This window comes from Vigna unguiculata, chromosome 3 (genome assembly GCF_004118075.2).
Source record: "Vigna unguiculata cultivar IT97K-499-35 chromosome 3, ASM411807v1, whole genome shotgun sequence".
Taxonomy (NCBI): Eukaryota; Viridiplantae; Streptophyta; class Magnoliopsida; order Fabales; family Fabaceae; genus Vigna; species Vigna unguiculata.
The window spans coordinates 23,071,265-23,093,898 of record NC_040281.1 but is presented as its reverse complement, the minus strand read 5'-3'; the positions used below and the strand labels follow the sequence as shown (position 1 = coordinate 23,093,898).

Below are 22,634 nucleotides of genomic sequence, written 5' to 3'. Positions count from 1 at the left end.
CGCACGTTTTTTTTTTCAAATAGTTTCATATATATTTTAGTCACTAATTAATATTTCGTCAGGTATAGTTTAATATATATTTTAGTCAGTAATTAATATATGGTCAGATATTTTCAGATACAGTTTTATATTTTCAGATATTTTTGATATATTTGTAAAAGCAATAGCTTTCGTTTTCAGTTTGAGATTCAGTGTTACAATTTTTTCGTTCTTTGGTGCACTAGTTTTGTTGTGGAAGAAGATATCGTCTTCCTGTAGATACAGCTTCAAGAACTTGTTTCAGAACTCCATCTGTTTGCTAACTCCGGGTGACGTAAGTAATTTTTAAGTTTTGCTGTTCATCTGCGTTATCAATATTGGTTATATTGTTTTTCGTTACTTTCCATTGTTTTGATGAATACTTTCGTTGTCTTTCTAATGGTTGTGATAATGTCATTGATGCATAGTTTGGTTAATTTTCTAACATGCATGTGCTATATGGTTGTGTTCTTGCATGTACGGGCGTTACAGGGATTTGGGGATTTTGAAGAAGGTTTTATGGTTGAATGGGGAAAGAAATTGGTTATTGGAACCAACTATTTCACAGATCCAATGGGAAATGTTTTAAACTTAGAGTTTGAGGACAACTTGATTAAAAAGGGGATTTTTCGAATTCCATATCATTTTGAAGAATTCTATGAACTGGAAGATTTGCACTATATCTGTACTTTGTTCTGCGGTGATAGATATTTCCGAATCAGAATTTTCGACACAAACTGGACTGAGATCGAATACCCAGGGTTAGGAAATAGTTACATTGCAGAGGAAGATTTAGTGTGGTCCAGGTTCATGTCTTCATTTCGGGTGAAGTTATGTCCCATAGAGGTTAACTTCCGAACCTTATCAATTTCTTGTGTTTTAGTATTAATTTTTATTCCAATCTAATATTGAATGTTTCTCCGAATGCAGTCTATGATTTGCTTGGATGCATATTTTCATTTATTCTGGGAGAAGAAAGTAATTTATGGTGAAGAGATGCAGTTCATAGATCCCTGTTATAACACTTTTAAGTTTAAGTTTGATGTGAAAGAAAATGGTACAACTGTTTTTCGTGGAGGTATTGGAAAGATGTTTAAGTACTATAATTTGAAAGATAAAGTGTACTTGCATCTGAATTATGTGTCGAAGAATGTTTTATTGTATAGGTTGTTTTTGTTAGAAGGAATGGAGATTAATTATAGCACAAATGGTGCGTGCTGTTCTCGTAGTGGCAATATTGGTTCAGATGTTGCTGACCCTGGTGCTGATTATACGTTGGTTAAATGTTTGACTGATTATGATGTTGGTGCATCGTCGCTGGTATTGTTATCTATATTTTTAATAACAGTATTATTATTTGAATATGTATTTTATTGTGCACTTATTTTGTTAACATTTTTAATACTTATTTTCAGTATCTTAATGCTTCTTTCGTTGGAACTGCATTGTCGAGATCTAAGAAGGAGTATATTCTATCAAATGGCAATGGAATGTACTGAGATTGTTCAATTAGATGGGCCGCAAGATCAAAATCTGAATGTTATCTGGGACGCGGATGGAAGAGATTTGTCAGTGAAAATAACTTATGCATTGGTGACTGTATCAAGTTGGAAGTTCAGAAACACGATGACAGAAGAATAATAATTAAGAAAATTTAGGGTGTTTTTTGACTTAGATTACTAACTCTAAATATGTACTTATGTGGTAATATTTTGGTGCAAGTGTGGCACAAGTACATTTAATTATGTTTGTAGTTTTGGTTTCGTATGTATGGATATGTTTATTTGGTGGATGAAGTAATGCGTTTATGAAATTTGGAATTTTTTATTTATAGTAATCGATCATAATTTCGTTTATTAAACGTAATGGTTGGATTTGTGTTTGTCAAATGTTAAAATAAAATTGATTTTTAAACATGAAACAATTAATTATTTTTATTATAATAATTAAGCGTTACGATAATTCATTAGAAACCTTATAATTACCATGAACATGAAAACATTAAATGATTTTAAGAAGATGAAGTGATAAATAGATGAATATATAGATGAAGCAATCCATTGTATCAACAAACGTGATGTATTTTGACAAATGATTTTGTAATGGTTTACTTGTGAATATAAGTTGATGATTACATTTTTGAATCTCATTATGTTATTTGAAGGTGGCTTTTGCAAATTACCGTTTTTAAGAGCACCTTCTTTGAAGTAGAACATGTTTCGAATATTTCTATCTGTAGAGCATATTGGCAAGCGTATTAATGGTATTAATATGGGTATTCAAATTGTGGTGGTGTATATAGAAATTAATTAGGGGTCATTAAGGTCAAAAGAGTAATTTTCATTGTTGCGTTGTTGGTTGGTGCTTTTTTAAATGATAGGGAATGCTTTTTGGGTATCATTATTTTATATCATTTAACAGATCAAGATGGAGAGCACGAAAAGGGGAAAACAAGAATAGAGCAACTTTACTGTAAGCAGCAAGAACCTACCAATTTTTTGTTTTGATTTCGTTCGACTTTTTGATTGTTAATAATTAATGATATGTCTCTGTTTTGTTTTTATAAAAGAAAATAGCAACAATTTTGTATAAAAATTGACATTTATTTATTTTTATATTCGTTGAGATGTAAAATATATGGATATTGTAGATCTGCAATAGATATAGAGAGGTGCATATACTCTATTATGTTGAGACATAATAGATTCATATAGATATAAGTTGCTTCCTGTTATACATTCTGGAAGACTTCTTTGAAGACAACATTTGTTGTATGAGACAAAGGTCTTTTTTCTTTATCATGGATTAATATCTTTAATCTTGATTTACTCTGAACCCTAGAAACTGCAACATATAACTGTCCATGGCTAAATACTGGTGTGGGTAGGTATAATCCTACAAAACCTAATGATTGTCCCTGAGATTTGTTTATTGTCATGGCATAGGATAATATAATTGGAAATTGCCTTCTAATTAGCTTGAATGGCCATGGAGACTGAGATGGGGACATGGACATTCTTGGTATATATACCTCCTTTCCATTGTTGTTCGCTGTAATAGCCCTTGCACCAATGACATGATTTGCCAATCTTGTAATAATTAACCTGGTTCCGTTGCACAAACCCTCAGACTGATCCAAGTTTCTTAATAACATTATGGGTGATCCAATTTTGAGTTTGATGTTATGGCTTGGCAATCCTGAAATAGTCAATGAGTTTAGAAATTCTGGAGTAATGACATTTGTACCACACCTAGCCAAATCGACCAAATAGTAATAAAACGATACATATATGCCAAAGCAGTCAAGTAGTCAACCTAGGCTGAGTTGGCCTGAGCCTTACCAGCCTAAACCGATAACCTAAACGTCTAGAGGAACAACCTGCACAAGACAACACATGACCAACATAAACCGCCAAGGAAAGTAGTCGGCCTAGGCCGGCTACTCCAATATACTTAGTAAAATCAAAGTCCCCCCTAGCGTTCAATGGGTCCTCCTAAGGTCCTAGGGCCCATGCCCACTTACATCCCAAATTGAAGCCCAAGTCAGGGCCCGGCCCATGGCATAACCAAACATGATTAATACTCTATAAATACACGTGGACCCCAGTAATTAAAGGTACGCATTCATTACTCCATTAATCACCTGATTTGACCTTTTGAGAAGTTTGACTTACTTGAGCTTCGGAGTCCCTTCTGCAGGTAACCCCTCCTGGGTCCAAGCCAACATGTATCAACCGGGAAGAAGCCAATTGAGGAGATAGCGGACTACGTGGGTGAGGTGACGCTTGTGCCTAACTTATCTTGTTTGTTCTCTGCAGGAACAATTGGCGCCCACCGTGGGGTACGAGACGAACACCTTAGTACCCGTTTTTCTCCGAAGATGGTTTCCACCCGCAGTAGAGCTGGAGTGAACAAGCAGGAAGATGCTGGTCCCTCAAGACCTGCTGGCATCACCCCTGACCTAGCCGCCATCCTGGACGGCTAGGCGAAGATGCAACAAGAACTAACAGATATGAAGAAACACAACGCTGATGAGATGGAGGCGCTGCGGCAAGAGAACTCTCGCCTTAGGCGAAAGATCGAAGCTGATCCCACCCTGAAGGGAAAGGCCAAGGAGGCGTCTGAGGCTGCAAGGTCCCCGGCCTTCCAGCCCACAGAAGAGGAAAGCGAATACAACCCCACCCCTCACACCTTCACCACCACCCAACAAACACCCATTCCCTCCACCCATCCCATTCACTCCCCATCCACTCAACCAGGACATACTGCAGCCCCAACCCCTGCTGCTACCCTCCTGACCACCCAGATCCCTTACAACATACCCACCACCCTACACACTACACACTACACATGTTCCACCCTACAACCCACAATACCTTCCAACAACCCACATCCCCCCTCACAACTTTACGTCCACCTTCCCCGCTATGATCAACCATCCCATCCCACCTCATCTGCTCCCACCGCACCAGCCCAGACGTCGTCATCCCTACACCGACTTTATTGCCAACACCCCCCTTCCTGCCTAGTGGGAACCCTTCACACTAGACCGCTATACCGGTGAAACCAACCTTGATAAACACCTCAAAGTCTACATCATCCAAGTCGCCCTATACACGTCTCAAGACGCGGTCTTCCGCAAAGCTTTCCCCACCACCCTTAAGGGCCCTACTCTAGAATGGTTCACAACCCTTCCACCCTACTCCATATACAGCTTCGACGCTCTTTCCCATATGTTCTCCACCCATTTCGCTGGCAGCCGCCCACATCAAACTACCACAATCTCCCTCCTAGGCATTAGGCAAGAACAAGGCGAACCACTAAGAACATTCATAGATCGCTTCAGTAAGGCAGGTCTTCGCACCCCACATCTCAACCAAGAAATGATCCTCCAATGCATGGCACTCACCTTACAACCTGGTCCCTTCGCCAACAACATCTACCTCTACCCACCTGCCTCCATGCACGAACTCAAATTGCGTGCAACCGACTATGTCCGCATGGAGGAAATGCAGACCCTCCATACCAAATTCTGCAATGACTACGCAACCACCACTGCCAACCCTACCCCACAACCTCCCTGCCCCGATACCCGCCCACGCGAACCCCGCCAACCCCGCTTCACCAGATATGCCCCTCTTACTATAGCCCGATCCCGCATCCTTGATGAGACCCTACAAGCTGACCTCATCCCTCCACCACGCAAGACAACCACTCCTCCTAATGCTGATATGACCAAGTATTGCCGCTACCACCGCAATCATGGCCACACGATAGAAGACTGTAAAGCACTCCAGGATAAGATAGAAGAACTGGTCCGTGCTGGTCACTTTCGCTGCTTCATCCATAGAGATGAACATTCCTCTCGATCCCGCCACCCCCATCGATCCGACCACAGATGCCCTCCACACGACTCCCGTCACGACAAACGCCCAGCCCCACCCCCCAACCAGGAACCCCAACCGGGTCGCACCGACATCACCCCCGCCGACCCTCCCCTACGTGGCACTATCAACACCATCTCTGGTGGCTTCACTAGTGGAGGATCCACCTCTTCGGCCAGAAAGAAACACCTCCGCCATATTCAATCCATCAACCATATTACTCATTCCCATCACAGACGCCGCATGCCTCCCATCATCTTCACAGACAATGACTTTCACGGCCTCGACCACCAACAAGACGACCCCATGGTCATCACTGTTGAAATTGAAAACTGTAACATCCCTGACTACCCCTCCTCGGGCCCTAGAAGCTGTCAGGTTACTATAGCCCAATGCACCCCAACCCATCACCCTTCTCCGTCCATTCATACTGGGTGGGTTGTTGCCAGTGGGAATCGAACCCACAACTTGGCGAAGAACGTCGCGTAGCGGTTAAGGCTGAGGGCGACAAGTTACTGAGCGCAGGATTCATCGAAGAAGCTCAATACACCACTTGGCTTTCGAATGTAGTCTTGGTGAAGAAAGCCAATGGCAAATGGCGGATGTGTGTAGAGTATACGGATCTAAACAAGGCCTGCCCTCGCGATGCCTACCCCTTACCCAATATCGACCAGCTTGTTGACGACGCGGCAGGGAATAAAGTGCTTAGCTTTTTGGATGCATATTTTGGATACAACCAAATCCCCATGGCCGCATTTGACATGAACAAGACCGCCTTCATCACGGACGATGCCAACTACTTCTATAGAGTTATGCCTTTTGGTCTTAAGAACGCTGGAGCAACCTACCAACGGCTGATGGACAAAGTTTTCAGCCATCTAATGGGACAATGTGTCGAAGTGTATGTTGACGACATGGTTGTCAAGTCTCCAAGCCACCACCAACATGACGAAGACCTCTTGGCGGTCTTCTCCGCGTTACGCCAATACAACCTTCGCCTTAACCCTGACAAGTGTGTATTCGGAGTCGACCGTGGTAAATTTCTCGGATTTATGTTGACCCAACGCGGTATAGAGGCCAATCCCGAAAAGTTCAAAGCGATTATCGAAATGTGCAGTCCCACTACCATCAGAGGTCCAACGCCTCATAGGCCGCCTTACAGCCATTTCCCGCTTCCTACCCAAACTGGCTGAACAAACCCAACCCATAGTCCAACTTCTAAAGAAATTCGCCTGGTTCACGTGGACTGACGATTGTGAACAAATCTTTCAAAAACTAAAAGCCACCCTAACCTCACCACCTATCCTCCATAAACCGGATACTTGCCAACCCCTCATAGTATACATCACCGCCACCGACCATACCGTCAGCGCCGCGCTTGTCCAAGAAATAGAGGGCATGCAAGATCCTGAAACTAGATATCAAATGGTGGAGAAGTTGGCCATGTCCTTGGTCCACACAGCTCGCCGCCTACGCCCATACTTCCAAAACCACAGCATCACCGTCAAAACCGACTACCCAATCCAAAAAATATTGCAGAAACCAGATCTAGCAGGACGGATGTCATCTTGGGCCGTCGAGCTGTCGGAATTCAACATTGGCTACGAACCCTATGGCCCCATTAAAGCCCAATGCCTCCTAGATTTTGTTAACGACCTCCAGCACACACCCACAGTGGACCAGTGGACACTTCACGTAGATGGTTCCTCAAATCCGAAAGGTGCTGGTGCGGGCATCATATTAGAAGGGCCTAACGATATCCTCATTGAGAAATCCCTCCACTTTGCCTTCAAAACATCCAACAACCAAGCCAAATATGAAGCCATCCTCGTCGGCCTTTCCCTTGCCCGCAAAGTTGGTGTCAAGACGTTAACATGCAAAACCGACTCCAAACTTATTGTAGGACACCTAAATGACGAATTCCAAATTAAAGACCCCCATCCTTCTACAATATTACCATCTGGTCTGCACAATTATTAAATTCGCCTTTGAACGAGTTTGCATCGAACTCATCCCCAGGACCGACAACATCAGAGCCGACATCCTCTCCAAATTAGCCAGCACCAAATTAAAAGGCCGCCACTGATCCCTATTACAGCAAACATTATCTACACCCTCCATCACACATACCTGTCAAAATCTAATCCACTCCCCAACCGACAGTACCACCCCTCCCCAAAACCACAACTAGACCACCCCCTATATTTAATACCTACAAACCGGCAACCCCCTACAAGATGCGAACAAAACTTGGCTGGCTAAGGCTGCCAGGTATACCATGATAGGCGACGACCTCTACAAACGCGGATACGGCCAACCACTTCTCAAGTGTGTCACTACAGAACAAACGCAGTATATCATTAAGGAGTTACACAAAGGCATTTGCGGCTACCATTCCGGTGCACGCACTATGGCTACTAGAATCCTTTGAGCCGACTACTTCTTGCCGACTATAGAAGCGGACTGCCAAGACTACGTCAGAAAGTGCAAATCATGCCAAAAACATGGCAACCTTATCCACCAGAAACAAGAACAACTCCATTCCATATTATCCCCATGGCCCTTTGCTAAGTGGGGAATGGATATCCTCGACCCTTCTCCCCCGGCAAGGGGCAAGTGAAATTCCTGATTGTAGCCGTCGACTATTTCACCAAATGGACAGAAGCCAAGCCACTGACCACTATCACGGCCAACAAGTTTAACAGTTTGTTTGGAAAGATATTACATGTAAATATGGTGTTCCACATACCATCATCACCGACAATGGCCGACAATTTATAGATAAGGAGCTAGCCAAGTTCTACACTAGTATGGGCATTAAACACATCACAAGTTCTGTAGAGCACCCACAAACTAATGGACAAGCAGAGGTAGCCAACAAAGTTATCCTAGTGGAACTGTGTAAAAGATTAGATAGTGCCAAAGGCCGATGGCCCGAAGAGTTGGTAGAAGTGCTATAGGCTTACAGGTGCACCCCTTAGTCATCAACAAATGAATCCCCATTCAGCCTAGTTTACAGTGTAGACGCCATGATACTAGTCGAAATTGGCGAACCATCCCTGCGCCGAGAACTGTTCGACCCAACCCGTAACCACCAAAACATGGCCACTCACCTTGACCTCCTACCCGAACTCAGAGAAAAAGCCCAGATACACAACTTAGCCACCAAACGAAGAGCTGTCAGAAAGTATAACGCAAACCTATGTCCACGATCATTCGTAATCGGAGACTTAGTATGGAGAATGGCCAGTAGTGCTAGAAAGAAGGATGGCAAGTTCTCCGCCAACTGGGACGATCCATACCGCATACATGAAGACGCAGGAGGAGGAGCTTATCGCCTGGAACACTTATCTGGGGAAGAGATTCCCAACACTTGGAATGTGTCCCACCTCAAATTCTACTTTAGCTAAATGTATACTGTATCGAACCGAATACTTGTAACCCTGGGTGTACTCTTTTTCCTCACCTGGTCTTTTTTAACGAGACACCCCATACTCAATGAATAAAATGAAGGGTTCTCAATTATACGACTTTCCTCTATTTTTACTTTCATATTCGTTTAAGTTCCCCACCCTTACCACAAGTAAGCGGCCTGGGTTGAACACCCTTAACTCGTTGGTTATTCGTTTAAGTTCCCCACCCTTACCACAAGTAAGTGGCCTGGGTCGAACATCTAACTCGTTGTTTATTCGTTTAAGTTCCCCACTCTTACCACAAGTAAGCGGGCTGGGCCGAACACCCTTAACTCGTTGGTTATTCGTTTAAGTTCCCCACCCTTACCACAAGTAAGCGGCCTGGGTCGAACACCCTTAACTCGTTGGTTATTCGTTTAAGTTCCCCACCCTTACCATAAGTAAGCGGCCTGGGTCGAAAATCCTTAACTCGTTGGTTATTCGTTTAAGTTCTCCACCCTTACCACAAGTAAGCGGCCTGGGTCGAACACCCTTAACTCGTTGGTTATTCGTTTAAGTTCCCCACCCTTACCACAAGTAAGCGGCCTGGGTCGAACACCCTTAACTCGTTGGTTATTCATTTAAGTTCCCCACCCTTACCACAAGTAAGTAGCCTAGGTCGAACATCCTTAACTCACAATAGCGCACACAAATATCCCACACATACACAAATATAAAGAGTAATTAACCCGGAAGTAACCGACATTCATAACACATTAAAATAAAGCAATGTACGAGTTATTACAGACTTAGAATCATCAAACCATATTGGAAATATTAAAGTAAAAATCCTAAGCTGCCTTCTGCTTAACGTCCTCTGCCACCACCTTGTCACCACCAGCATTGGCTTCGACCGCCTCGTTCTCCTCTTCAGCCGCATCGTTCTCCGCCCCATCATCCGAACTGATTTCATCTTCCTTGACGAACTTCCCATCTACAACATCCTTGTTCACATCAAATTTTGAGTATGCGGCATCAACACCTTGGTAAAAAAAAGCTGCCTGCCGCAAACCGTTCTCAAAACCGTTGATATGCTCTTGGATGATGCAATTCTTCAAATAATCAAGCTCACCTACAACACCATCATACTTGTCTTTCAGTTCATCATAGTCTTCCTTCAGCTCCCCTATTTTCTTGTTCAATTTTCCCTCTGAGTCCAAACAGCGAACCTTCCACGTTGTCAGCCTTTTTCTCTCTTCCTCCCAACCCTCCCTTTCCTTCTTCCACGCAGCCCTCTCTTCCTCAAACTTGTCGACTTTCCCCTGCAACTCCTCCACCTTTTCCCGACCTCCCTCATTCACCTCCCGCCAATATAAAGACCCCACACGGCGGCTTAATATCAAGGCTTTGCTTCCAAACTCCACCATCGTCCTCACGATATGATCTGCCTCCATACCATCAATAGAGTTTATAATGGTATCTGGGAGGTTGATCGCGATATCTTTCCTGATAGATATCTCCGACAACTCAATCAAGCCAGACTCCGGTCCCTTTCACCCCACTAGCCGACCCCGTCCCACTGGCCGACCCCGCCCCGAGTAGGGCCGCCCTCACTTTCTTCACATCCTTCCCCTTGCCGGGGCAAGGCGGCAACTCGGCCTTCCTCTTCGTTCCGCCATGCAGGTTGGGAACATCAGTCTTCCCAGCTGCCTTGGCTTTAACAGCCATCTCTTTCCTCAACGACTGGAAGAACGCCAAATTCTTCTTCCCCGATTGCGCCATATGCCCTACAACAACATATTAAACCCCGTTTAAAACAACTTAGAATCATTAACACAGTTTAAGTAACAAACAGATACCTTCAATATCAATAATCGGGTGCACCGAATTATAAACTCTAACTAGGCCCTTAGTGGGCAACTTATCAACAAACTTCATCAAGGTCTCCACCATCTCCTTATCCCCCGCCGATAACTCGTCGATGCCCATATCCTTATACCGAGAGGGGGTACCCGTCCAGCTAAATGGGAACTTCGTACTCCCATGCATTCAAGAAATAGGGCTTGCCCTCTTCCTTCACCATAACTTTGAAGTATCCGTCCTTAAAATGCTTGAAGGATTGGGAAAATGCGTCCAATCTGCTGATGCTGGGACGACTTATCAGAGATAGCCAAGTAGTCAGTTGGCGGGGCCTAGTATCATAGAAGTACAGAAAAGCGTAAGGTGAAGGCTCCAAATATAGGGATTGGCACAGAATGCGGAAGGTTTGCATGTAAGCCCAACTGTTTGGGTGCAACTGTGTAGGTGCCACGTCCAACCCACGCAACACACCCATGGTGAAATCGTCTAGCGGCAACCGCACATGTAGCTGAGAAAAGTGACACATGTACATGTAGAAGAACTTCTCCGTTGCCCCCTCTTGCCCGGACACACACGGTCGATGGTGCTCATCCTCTCTAGGGAAACAATACCCCCGCTTACACCCTTTGCGATGACAGGTGTACAATTCAGCCAAGAGTTCAACAGGCGAGACCACCGGAATAAGGATGATTGATTACGGACATCGGCAGCCACCCACCCGTAACCACCCTTGGCCGGCCAGTTACTCTCGGCCAACTCCTCTAGGGGATCTTCTCGGACCTCCCTCACCGTTTCCATAGGGATTCCACCTACCATACCTCCGGAACTGGTGCTCTCCTCGTCAACTTGTCTACCTCTACTCCTCCCAGACTCTACACTCTCACTACTAGACGTAGACAACGACACGCTATCACTACTAGACATACCTTTTCTCATGTTTCTCGAAAGATGTGGGCTGGAATTGGGAACTAGTCGGACAAGGAAACACACACAAAATCTATGAATAGGAAATTCTCGCAAATGAACCAGTAAACCCTTACTTGTTCTAAAATCCACATTTATAGGCCAGAATCCCAAACGGCAAAAACCCCTTCCCGCCAAAATAACAACTCATACCAATCGACACAATTATTCCAAGAGACATGACTCTTAAAAACGACGGCGCCAAAACCCCCTGATTTGACCCCTAACATCTCTTCACCTACCATCAACCTTTTATCACCTTTAGCCTTAACACTATTCATCATACTTAAAGGCTGGGGGACTGGTGTACCACACCCATCGATCCCACTACCATACCAACACATATCACCCTTGACCGACACCTATATCGGCCAAGGCTAGGGGACTGGTGTACCACACCTAGCCAACTCGACCAAATAGTAATAAAAAGATACATATATGCCAAAGCAGTCAAGTAGTCAACCTAGGCTGAGTTGGCCTGAGCCTCCGATAACCTAAACGTCTAGAGGAACATCCTGCACAAGACAACACATGACCAACATAAACCGCCAAGGAAAGTAGTCGGCCTAGGCCGGCTACTCCAATATACTTAGTAAAGTCAAAGCCCCCCTAGCGTTCAATAGGTCTTCCTAAGGACCTAGGTCAAGGCCCATGCCCACTTACAATCCAAACTGAAGCCCAAGCCAGGGCCTGGCCCATGGCATAACCAAACATGATTAATACTCTATAAATACATGTGGACCCCAGTAATTAAAGGTACGCATTCATTACTCCATTAATCACTTGATTTGACCTTTTGAGAGCTTTGACTTACTTGAGCTTTGGAGTCCCTTCTGCAGGTAACCCCTCCTGGGTCCAAACCGACATTTATCAATCGGGAAGAAGCCAACTGAGGAGATAGCAGACTACGTGGGTGAGGTGACGCTTGTGCCTAACTTATCTTGTTTGTTCTCTGCAGAACAACATCCATGTCATCATTTGTGAAATTATCAGATTTATCAATGGAATCTGCACTAAGATATTCTTTTGTTTCTCCTACAAAACAATATTAGTGTTAGTTTTTTGTGTGTGTTGCATGTATTATAGTAGATAATGAAGTTAGACAAATAACAAATGATTTACCTGGGATCAATGACAACATGTAGTCATTGATTTCATCCATAGTCTCGATTCTACTGGCCAATATCGCTCTACTCTTAAGATAGTTTTCATCGCTGTAATTTTGAATTAGTTCTGGATATGTGGAATCCACAATTGCTTGAAGAGGATCATTGAATTTTGTTATCAAAAATTCATGTGGTATTTCGATTTCAACCACTCCATCATTTGGTTCACACAACTTTCCATCTCCAAGTTTAACAATCCAATCAGAGAATTGTTGAATTTTTGTTGCTGTAGATTTTTGGAGTCCTGATTGCATAAGTCTCATGTTCTTGGTCAATGTCAATGTCTGATCGAGTTCCTCTAGGAATGACAGGTAGAATTTGTCTAAAGTCACCTCCAAATATAACCACCTTTCCTCCAAAAGCTGAATTACATGTTATATCGTCTTTCATAATGTCTTTCAATGTTCTATCTAGGGCTTCAAAACAAAATTTGTATGTCATTGGTGCTTCATCCCATATTATAAGATGAGGTACTCTTAATAGCTGGGCAGCATCAGAACCTTGTTCAATGTTATAGATTGAATTTTCAAGTATAGGAATCGGAATTCTAAATTTAGAATGTGTTGTTCGTCCACCGGGTAACAAAAGTGATGCTATTCCGCTTGATGCCACTGTGAGGACGATTTTTCCCTTTGATCGTAGTGCTGAAGACAATGTTGACCACATAAAAGTTTTTCCTGTGCCACCATATTCATACAAGAAAAACATTCCACCATTGTTCTTCATAACAGCCTCATTTACCTTTTCAAATATGTTCTTTTGTTCAGTTGCACGATGAAATAAGTCAATTGTCGATATAATTATTATACGACAGGTTATGCTAAATATTTCGTTCAAGCATTTACATAAAATTATATTTCAACTATTCACCTGTCATTGAATTGTAGTTTCTTTGAAATACATTATGTTGTTCCACCATGTTATAATCTAGTTCAGAGTATATCAATCTATTGCCACAATTTGTTGTTGCAAAAGCATCAGGATAAGGCATTGATGGAAACTGTTTCAAACTTCTATTTTTTTGTAGAAGGTCTTCAATTTCAGATAAAGTTAAATTTTTGAAGCTGTCATTGCTAAGTTGCAATTCTGCATAAATAATATCAGAATTACTAACATGTATTTTGGTGTTAAATGAAAAAATTACTTTGGTTAATATATTAAATATACCTGGATTTGCAGCTGTTATTTTTTCCCTGTGCAGTATACCATCGGACAACCAATGCCATGTCTTTTCCCATACTTGATCTGGTTTATTAAGACTATCACAAACTAACATAGTTACAAATAGTTTCCTTAGGAAGTGACCATATCCCCAATCTTTCGCTTCTGTTATAGCTTCTATGTATTCATTATCATCTGCTAAGAATCCAGAAGCTTCACATGCATCTCTAAAAGTTGGATACAGTATATTGTTGACTGTCCTAATGTCTTCGGAACATAATGGCCCTTTGATTACTGTTAGCATTCTCCTAAGATGGAAAAGTTCACCTGCTGTTGGTGGGACCCAAATGAGTCTTCCTTGGTTTCTAGCATCTATCCTTTTTTACATATACAAATTTTGAAACAAAAAGTGGGTATGTTAACCTCCTTGCAGCTTCATGCATTTTATTGCATTCCATCCAACTTGTAAACATAGATTCTGCAACTGTAGGTTTTCCTAGTATATCGTCAATATAGTCGTCATCCTTGAAGTACACTAACTACTCACCAGGAAGATGAAAAAAATAGTCTTTCTACAGTTGAATTTCTTCCGTGAATAGGAAATGAAAATATTCTCCAACATGCTTCACTGGGAGATATATATCTACATTCAACATATTGCTTGATTTCATCTACAACTTCATGTGAAGCCAAAAATTGGTTGTTGTTATCCACTATAGCTACTGTAATTCTGTCATAACCCTTATTAATGTATTTGAATAAGTACTTTATCGAGGTACTTCTATTGCACCATTCAACATTGATATGAGCTTGTTACTTAAGCAACAACTTGGAGTTGTGTGGAACTACTGAACGGTTGTCTAAGAAAATATCATTCTTGACAATAAATACTGAATTATTCCTTCTACGGTAGTGTGGGAATCCATCTTCCGAAATAGTAGTTGTCTCTTAAAATATCTTTGGATAAAACCTTGAGCATTTTCCATTTTTCATGCAAGGTAGAAATTTGTTTGCTAATTCACATGGCCCATGAATCATATGGTCCTTCACACGTTCATAAAGTTGTGGCTCTTGTTTAGGACATGGTATTTCAGCTGAAATCACCCTATCAATATCTTCCGTAGTTGGATATTTGCAAGTGAAATGCAAAAAGAGTAGTAGATGTGCATGTGGCAGACCACGTTTTTGGAATTCAATAGTATACATATCTGCATTCAAAACATATAAAAGTTATAACATGATAGAAGGAATTATTAATATATAGTAGGTTTGTAGATTCTTTGTAATTCTTACATGCAATAACCTTTCCAAGGAAATGATTTTTGATTAGGTCTGTTAGAAGTTGATCAAATTTAATTCGGAAGACCCTTGAGATCAAGTCTGGCCTATCAGAAGGTGTCAAGTTTAGGTTACATAATATCCTGCGTATTTCAGGCCATTTGGGATTGCATGTGAAAGTTAGAAACAGATATGGAAAACCAACATAAATACAAATCGCCATTCCATCAAAATATAATTGATTCATAAATTTTGTGCCTGCAACAAAAGTCGATGGTAGCACAACTCTTTTGCCCTTGGTTGATCCTTCTTCCTGCATATTTGAACTTGTTTGACAAAGATTATTGTACTTATCCACTCTAAGCTTTGATTGGTTATTTCTAATAAAGGACAACCGTTCAAACTCTATCATAGTATGACCGTCAACCACAAATTGTTGAAACAATCTCTTTGATCTCAGTACTGTTTGGGCTTCATTTTGTCTTGTCTGAATTTTGAAACAGAACCATTCTCTGATTGTTAGCCGGTTCTCTTTGTATTGTTCCCAATCGTGATATCACGATGCCTAAGATCATGTCTATATCCATCTTTAGCATATGGAAATAGTAAAGGATATTGAAATCCTAGGTAACTGGTGTGTAGCTCATTAATTCTTTGCAACCTTCCACTTCTGTTTTCCATTGTAATATCCCTTGGAGAAGCAGTGTCAACGTCACCAACAATTAGGACTGCTACTTCTGAAACATTAGGAGTATTGTATATCCTTCCATCCTTAGTCCTATTAGCAATAAGTCTTAATTCCAAATTCGTAAATTCTGTTGTCTATAGCGATCTCTTGTCATCCTAAATGATTTTGCATGAACATTGTGTTCATCTAACATGTTCGTTAACTTCTTTACAATTTCGATATCTACCTTGTTGTCATTTCTGAAACAAAAACAATAATTTGAAATTGTCTTAAGTTGTATAAGTTTTTCATTGAAGAATATTGGTTAAGTAGAATTACCTTAATGATTGCATTCTATTGTGAATTTCATTTTCAGTGTCGTAGATGTAGAGTTGGGAAATCTTGGTACTTCTCCAACAGATGGTAAAAGACTTTCAATTTTATGACAAGTTTGGCCTTGTATTCGTAAGTTAGGAGGACCATGTCCATTGTTGTAACTGTTATCAATTTTTGCTCCAGGTGATGTAAATGCGAACATCATATTATATGTTCTAATATGCTGTTGACAATTTCTAGACTATTGAATTGAATTCAAATAGTAGTTTTTGCATCACAATAGGGGGATCATTCAAAAAGGGTAACTGAAATTTTCCATTACCACAACACAATTGAAACTTTGGATTAGCAGAATGTGCATGTTTGTCTATTCTTTCTTGGTACCACATTTGTGCTTTGCAGTGTCTACCTATGAAAACTAGATCACCTATATTTGCATAAATAGTGAAACATTAAGTATTTCATCAACAATTTAATTTAAGCATTGAATGTAATAACATGTTGATAGAGGATTAGATATCATATCTGTGTGGTAAACTGTTGGGATATTAAGTTGCCATAACAATAGCAATAATTTCATCTGCATTGATACCCCAAACTTGATGATTAAAGTTACAAATATTATTGCAAACATATATAATGATTAATTTAGTTAACCAAAATATTTAAAATTTATTTCTTATAATATCACAATGATACCTTCAGTAACATCATCAGATAAGTATTAGAATTTTCGTTAAGTAGTTCACTGATAGAAGAATCAGCCTCAAGTATTGCATTCTGCTGAGAATTCGTTCCTGTATACAAGTAGGGATGATTTTGATTTGTCTCCTTTGAACCAACCATAAGAAACTTGTGCAACAGATTCTGTCGCAGTGAAATAGTATTATCTGCATATCTATGACTATTTCGTTCATTTGATTGTACACAATAATTTTTTCTACTTTCTTGATTTAGAAAATGAGTTGTCACATCATAAAATGGGGTAAACATCATTCTTTTAGTATCGTTTTCCTTTTTGATCGTGCATTTGCAGAAGAAAAGTAGGAAGACACATTTTCATCGTCCATATTTATGACAATTGATATCAAGTAACTGTATATGAAAAAAAATATTACAAATATTACAATCTACTGAATATCAAAGTCTTCATTAATGAAGGAAAAATAAATGATTCATTTTGGAAAAAAATGAGTACTTAAAAAAGTCAAACATGTAAGCATCTTCTAAATGAGATTGTGATTCATAGCAGATTTGGAGTTCTTGTATTGAATACCTTCTGTCCGTTACATTGCCATTAATGTTATGTTTCAAGCTACTTGAATCTCTTTTTGTCAATGAATTATCTTCATTGTGTATGCAAGAATAATGGCGCCAAATGAAAGTCCATTAATTTCCTTTCTAAAGGTTTTCAATCATATGTCTTGTCTAATTAATAAAAAGTTGTTTATGCAATGAGTATAGTAGCGTGGTTATAGAGTAAAAGTACATGGTAGTGTAATATATAATATATTATGTCATTTATTAGCGTCGTCTTAATTTATTGCAACCCTATTAACTACTGTCAATTCAAAAGGCTAATATATATATATATATATATATATATATATATATATATATATATATATATATATATACATTAATGTATGGATACAAAATATATATTGGCCATTCAGATTCGGAGTTGATATACAATAATGATAAGGATCTACATAAGATGTCGATTTTTTTTATTATATATATGTATGCCGTTTAGTTTTGAAGCAAAACTTCCAAAATCAAACTCTAAAAGTTATGCAAGTTTTGTATTGCAATGGCTTCGTCTTCTGCTCTCAGCCTTAACAACTTCCATCTGTGTTGGCTTTCGGTTCTTAATCCTATAAAGGTAAGTCATTGGCAATTTTTTTAGTGATTTCTTGTTAAACATCATTTATCCGTTCAGTTTATAGGGTTTTTAAGTGTGATCTTCGATTTATGATGTTAGATTATAAATTAATCTCTTGTTTTTTCATTCATGTGTTATTGTTTGAGGGATATTAACAAATGCCCCAATTAATTGTTACTTATAATGTTAATATTCTTCTATTTTGTGAGTATTTTTATAAAATACCGTGATATAATTTAATTTACAACAATTTTCATAAGAACCCAGAACAATTTGGTCTGAACATGTTAGATTGAGTTTAATATTTGATAGAATCAAGAAATAAGGTTGTCAATTTGTATTCGGAATATGGTTTAATTAAACAGGATGCCTTTAGTCTATAGAACCACATGAATCAGATGTAATGTTGATACATTTCGTTTCTTGTAATTGATACTTGGCAGGACTATGTTACTTTTGAAAAACCCATTTTTGTTCATTGGGAGAAGGAAATTGGTGTGCAAAGATGCATATTTATAGATCCAAAAGGAAATGTATTGGAGATACATATGGATGAAGCATTATTGGCTGAAAGGAAATTCCTTGCAGGTTTTCTATTATCAAAAATGTATAACTTAAGGCTTCTATATTTTATAATTGTCCGCTATGTAGGAGGCAACTTGTTTCACTTAAGGATTTTTGACTAGGATTGGACTGAAATTAATTACCCTATTCCTAAGGAACAAAGTGAGTTTCCTAAACCTGTGAGATCAGTAAAGTTCTTCTCCTGTTTCTTCGTAGATTTTCCACTGAAACCGGTAAACATTTATAAATTGTTGATTTTTACTAATTTTGATTTGACAAAATTTTGTACTTAGATTAATTTGATCATAATTCTTATTCCAATTGTGAAACAACTATCTATAATTTTCGATGATGCCTTTTCCCATTTATGGGGACTGTAACATCCCGCCAGAATATTACTAATTTAAAAAAAGAATAAATAGACTATTTAAGACAACGCATTTAATAATACCTCATTTTCCCAAAACGCGGGAAAATTTAAAACTTTATTATTCGTGCAGGAAATTTTAAAGAGTTCATTACAAAACTGAAACCTCAATAACATCAAGTCACCCCTCAGGGTTTACAATTGTTTTCAAAACAAGTAAATACATAAGAAAAGTTTCCCCAGATAAATCCCCTCTCCGCGCCTAAGCTGCACCTGAGTCACCTGCATCACCAGCATCTGCTCCCGTGTACCGCGTACACGATCATCGCCACACACACGCAGATAGGGTGAGCTTAGCAGATAAAACACAAATGTATACAAAACTATAAACACATACATATAAATCGGTATCCATTCACATATCATCACTTAAATTAACTTCTCACATTGTCCTATATTTTTATTCTCTCAATTTAATCCCCCATACGTTTATTCGTGTTCTACCTCGTCTGCTAATTACTTTAAGGTGACTTGCTGCCATACCTATCGGCCACAACCGATAGAGCACGTGCGGGAATACATGCTACGGATCATACACCGCAACGCCAGGTAGAGTTCCCACATACGAACAAAGTCCGTATCGTCCCAAGACTACCAAACTCGTCAGCCAACAACTGAGGAGGGCAATCTATCTGGACCCATCCGTACTGGCCACTACCAGCACACTCATACCGGCCACACTCGCCAACCCGAGCCACAACTCCAGGGTTCCTCGTGTCCATCCGCCATCCCGAGCCACAACTCAAGAGATGCTATTCCGAGCCACAACTCAAGGAATACCACGTGCTTAACCCCTATCCCGAGCCACAACTCAAGAGATACGTTCCGAGCCACAACTCAAGGAACTCCAGCATCATCACCTTTGAAGCATTACCAGAAACCTTGTAGAACACCCTACGAGGTCCAACAACTGGGATTTACAGCATCTAAACCGCCTAGCGGGGGACACGTACCGCTAGGCGCCACAGCTTCCAGACCGCCTGGCGGGGGACACGTACCGCCAGGCGCCAAGCGCCTCAAATTCACAAAGTCTGCAACCACCGCCTGGCGGAACAGTCTACACCGCCAGGCGGACGCTGTTCCAGGGGCCACTGTTCGCGTCACCGCCGCCTGGCGGAGCCTATCCAACCGCCAGGCGCTGTATCAGTACAACAGCATTCCACTTGAATTCCCTATCACGGGTTTCACGGTTCACTGCTTCTAGCTTCTAATGCTATTCTCACTAACTGATTCATAACAAGTCCCTCAGATTTGACCATTCACAATGCCCTCGCATCTATGGAAGTACCTTACTTGAAACCACTTTCCTAGCCTGAGTTCACCTAATCTTTTATAATTCTAGTATATTTCACCCTCTTCTCCAAACAGTACTCCTACACTTACTATACTTGTCCTCCTTTTCCTTCCCCCTTTTTTTTTTTTTTAACTCACTTAGATACACAAGTTCACCTCCCCATATTCTATACTTACCTCTACTATACCTAGGTTACAGTCCACTATCTAACAATACCCCTCCGGGTCTAATGTTGCCCTCACCCAATTACACCACTCATACCAAACCTCAATTTCAATATTCCTTCATTATTCTAATATTCTCATCCTCTCTTACCTTATCCTCCATCTATATCATTCCATTCCATCAACTCCTATCTCTAAAACTCCCAACTCCAACCAATTGCACTCATCTTCACGCCCAAGCTTCTACTGGCACTCAACACTCGCTCTATCACAACGAGCACTCCCTCTGCGCTGTCATCTACGTCGCCTGGCGGCTAGCTTCGCGCCGCCAGGCGGTACATCAGTTCTGGGTTTTCTCAGAATTTCCAGCACACGAAGCCCAACTAGTTTTTCTTCCTTTACGAATCCTCATCACCCGCAAATCCAAATACAATCACAGACCCAACAAATGTCAATATTTAATTACAATGACCCACTATTACTATAACCCAATTTCACAGTAACCTCTTTCAACCCATAAATTCTGATCTCATACAATCAACCCTAAACTCATAGGCACTGTTCCATCAATTTACGACTTCGATTACGCTACAATTCAATAAAACACATGTCAGATCACCCCCTAACATTTACCACTAACTTTTTATCCAGTCATACTCACCCTGAACCCAAACTATACCAAAAATCGCTAATACCAACTCGCTTCGCCTGGCGATTGATCATCACCGCCAGGCAATTCATACTAAAATTCTAGAAATTGGTGAAATCACATGCGTCGCCTGGCGGTCGGGTATGTACCGCCAGGCGGTTCCTTCCCAGGAACCCAAAAATGGCAGAAAACAACATGCACCGCCTGGCGGCTATGAACAGCCCGCCAGGCGGTTTCTGGAAAATTTCCAGAACTCCAGAAAACCAATAACAGCACGAAAATAATGCATCCAATTCATATCACAAGCCATATAAAACATGTTCATACAAAAGGACTAACGTGAAAACTCCCCTAACCTGGTTCCTTAGCTTTCAACCTTGATATTTTGAGAAAATCTCCCTTGATCACCAACCCTCCTTGATTCCTTTCTATTCAACCCCCCCCTCAAGTCTCACTCCAACTCACAGAAGTTTCAGATTTTCGTGCTCTCTCTCTCTGGTATATTTTTCAGCTTGTCAAAACCCTTCTCCTTACCTCACTTTGGCCTTTTAAAGGTGTCCTAAAACTAGGTAATAATACAAAACGAACCTAAACTTAATGGTGATGTTTATTGCCATTCATGGACCCCCTTTATGATCCGTTTCCCAGCCTCTCTTCCCCCTCTTGGCTGCCATTTCTTTAGGGTTTACGTTAACCCTTCACCTTCATGCCAAAAACCAAAAATGACTAAAAAGTGTTCAATTGAAGTTCACCAAGATTCGAACCCCTCACCCTGCCAAAGCTAAATCAATACCAGACCACCAAGCCAATTCATATTTCATGCTAACAATTATAATTTAATTATCATATTATTTCACCACATGGTCGTGCTATATTAAAATAACGATGAATAATAACACAAAATGGCATACATAGGACTCGAACCTAAGTCCTCTCGCACAATCAAAGTGCTCTCAACCATATGAGCTAGCACTTTTCCACGTCATACCAACCATAATTTAATGTCATAATTATTACCCCTCCCGTATTTATTAATTAATTATTTATTTAATTAATTAAATTCTACGGGTCTTACAGGGACCAATATTTGACTCCTCAAATCCTGACATGTACCAAAAAGTTGAGATGATAGACCCTATGGGAAAGAATTATGAAGTTTTCATTAAGGGATCTTACACAGGAAGGATATTTGCTAGACATGGATTACCAGAAATGGTAACCTATTATGATCTACGTGAGGATGAGGTATTGCATCTCAATTTTATCGGGGATGACAAATTCTTGTTTAGGATATTCTCTTTGACAGGGAATGAAATAAATTATTCCAAACCATTGATCGAAAATGAACCTACCATAAATGAGGACGATGGTTTAGAAAGTGAGTTTTACTACACAACAATCAAGACTTTAACCGACTATGATGTTC

General features: G+C 40.5%; 1 pseudogene; it reads right to left on the bottom strand.

Annotated features, from left to right (window-relative positions):
- Positions 1-2,749: 2,749 nt before the first annotated feature.
- On the bottom strand, positions 2,750-16,614 carry LOC114175175 (annotated as a pseudogene).
- Between the last annotated feature and the right edge of the window lie 6,020 nt (positions 16,615-22,634).